This window comes from Pristiophorus japonicus, chromosome 12 (genome assembly GCF_044704955.1).
Source record: "Pristiophorus japonicus isolate sPriJap1 chromosome 12, sPriJap1.hap1, whole genome shotgun sequence".
Lineage (NCBI taxonomy): Eukaryota > Metazoa > Chordata > Chondrichthyes > Pristiophoridae > Pristiophorus > Pristiophorus japonicus.
In genome coordinates this window covers 48,876,000-48,879,140 of record NC_091988.1, presented here as the reverse complement: position 1 = coordinate 48,879,140, position 3,141 = coordinate 48,876,000, and positions in this window count along the sequence as shown.

Genomic DNA, 3,141 nt, shown 5'->3' with positions numbered 1-3,141 from the left:
GCCATTTGCCTTCTTCACCGCCTGCTGTACCTGCATGCCAGCTTTCAATGATTGATGTACCATGACACCCAGATCTCGTTGCACCTCCCCTTTTCCTAATCTGGCGCCCATTCAGATAATATTCTGCCTTTGTGTTTTTGCCACCCAAGTGGATAACCTCACATTCACCCACATTATACTGCATCTGCCATGCATTTGCCCACTCACCTAACCTGTCCAAGTCACCCTGCCGCCTCTTAGCATCCTCTTCACAGCTCACACCACCACCCAGCTTAGTGTCATCTGCAAACTTGGAGATATTACACTCAATTCCTTCATCTAAATCATTGATGTATATTGTAAATAGCTGGGGTCCCAGCACTGACCCCTGCGGCACCCCACTAGTCATTGCCTGCCATTCTGAGAAGGACCCGTTTATCCCTACTCTCTGCTTCCTGTCTGCCAACCAGTTCTCTATCCATGTCAATACATTACTCCCAATACCATGTGCTTTAATTTTGCACACTAATCTCTTGTGTGGGACCTTGTCAAAAGCCTTTTGAAAGTCCAAATATACCACATCCACTGGTTCTCCCTTGTCCACTCTACTTGTTACATCCTCAAAAAATTCTAGAAGATTTGTCAAGCATGATTTCCTTTTCATAAATCCATGCTGACTTGGACCGATCCTATCACTACTTTCCAAATATGCTGCTATTACATCTTTAATAATTGATTCCAACATTTTCCCCATTACCGATGTCAGACTAACTGGTCTATAATTCCCCGTTTTCTCTCCCTCCTTTTTTAAAAAATGGTGTTGCATTAGCTACCCTCCAGACCATAGGAACTGATCCGAGTCGATATATTGCTGGAAAATGATCACCGATGCATCCACTATTTCCAAGGCCACTTCCTTAAGTCTCTGGGATGCAGACTATCAGGCCCTGGGGATTTATCGGCCTTCAATCCTGTCATGTATTCAACTGTCGTTGTAACCCATGTATAAACTGACCTAAGTTGTACACCGTGAGAACACTGACCACTAGGTGGTGAACTTGTGAGAGGCACTCTTAACCTGGACTTTCAGGTATAAAAGGGGAAGCTCCACCCACCTTCGGCACTTCAGTGCTGGCTAATAAAGGTTACTGGTCACAGAGTGACCTTCTCTCAAGTATGGGCCTCGTGTGCATTTGTACTGTACAGTAAGGACGTATTAAATCCCATCAATTTCCCTAACACAATTTCCTTACTAATAAGGATTTCCTTCAATTCCTCCTTCTCGCTAGACCCTCGATCCCCTCGTATTTCCAGAAGGTTATTTGTGTCTTCCTTCATGAAGACAGAACCAAAGTATTTGTTCAATTGGTCTGCCATTTCTTTGTTCCCCATTATATATTCACCTGATTCTGACTGCAAGGGATCTACGTTTGTCTTCACGACATTAAAACCACAAAAAGTGCAGAAGTAAATTCATCGGGATGGTACCAGGGATGGGAAACTGTCATGAAGAGAGACCCTAGATACTGAGACTATTTCCACGAGAGTAAAGAAGGCTGAGGAGATTTAAAACAAGAAAGAGAGAGAACAAAGACAGAAAAGAGGGGGAAAAAATCCACTCTGCCAATGTGTTAACTTCAGGCTAAGTTTTATTGCTCCACTGATTCCACTCTGCTCCTCCACTGGTTTTCTCGGCTTACCTTTGTTGATCTCCTGGGCTCCTAATTTAAATCGGCACGGTCCCTGCCTGCAAGACCATCAGCAGGCCGAGGCCATTAGAGGGAGCAGCAAGCGGCAGCCTGGCTCAGAAGTCGACGCGTCCCGGCCTGCAAGACCATCAGCAGGCCGGAGCCATTAAAGGGAGCAGTGTGCGGCGGTATGCCACATCAGGGAGCAGTGCGTGCTGCTGCAGGAGGGCGATGGTTGATTGCAGTGTGGGCAGGTACAGCAGGAGCGGCAAGGTCAGGGCGAAGGAGCGGCAAGAGTTCGTAGAGAGATGTGATTGGGGCCCAGGAGAGGCGAGAGTTCGGGGCCCAGAAGAGGCGAGGGCCCTGGGGCAGCACAAGCCAGCCCACACTGTCATATGTGTGCGCACTAGGTCTGTGCAGCAGAGCTGGTCTCCAGTCGTCTTGGTTAATCCTTGCCACTGGACCAAACCTAGCTCTGCTAACGGCCACCACACGTTAAAAAAATCCACGTATAGGCATCTTCTACCCTTCAAGATGTAGTTAGGGATCCGGAATATTAGGTCCTTCATTGAAACACCTACGAACTCATCCCTTTTCGGCATGGAAGCAAGTCATCCTCGTTTCGAAGGACTGCCTATGATGATGAATTTTGACCTTTCTCCCAGACTGTGAGGTGAGGCCAATTGTAAACCATCAAACTGATTTTCTTTACATGTAATTCATGAATGAACAGAACATAGTTTTTAGTGAAATTCAATTTAATTCCTATCATTCATCATAAAATAAAAAATAACATTATGCAAACATTGCATGCCAGCTTTTGCTGTATTGACTGGCTCTCAATTTCTGAAAAAGGTGAGTTTTCTGGACACCTGACTGACTCCCACAGCACTGAAATGGCAATAATCAACATCACAAATTACATCCTATGTGACTGTGACCATGGTGCACTAATCCACCTCATCCTTTTTGACTTGTCTGCAGCTTTCTACACCATCTTCCACCAATGCCTCTCACCTGTTGCCCAGCTGAGTGGAACTGTCTTTGTCCAGTTCCTCTCTTACCTAGTCAGTCATAGACAAGAGAATCTCCTGCAATGGCTTCTCTTCCTGCCTCCGCATCGTTATCTCTAGAGTCTTGCAAGGATCTATCTTTGGCTTCCTCCTATTTACCTGCTGCCCCTCATTAACAGCATCTGAAGAAACAATGTCAGGTTCACATCAGGCTCGAGGGGTCGTATGGCCTACTTCTGCTCCTAATTCTTATGTTCTTATGTTCCACATGTACACTGATAACACCCAGCTCTACATCCCCACCACCTCTCTCGATTCCTCCCCTGCCTCTATGTTGTTAGACTGCTTGTCCGACATTCAGTTTCCCAATTAAACATTGGGAAGACTGAAGCTATTGTCTTTGGTCCCCGCCATATATTCCGTTCCCTATCCATGGATTCCACCCTCATCCCTGGCCACTG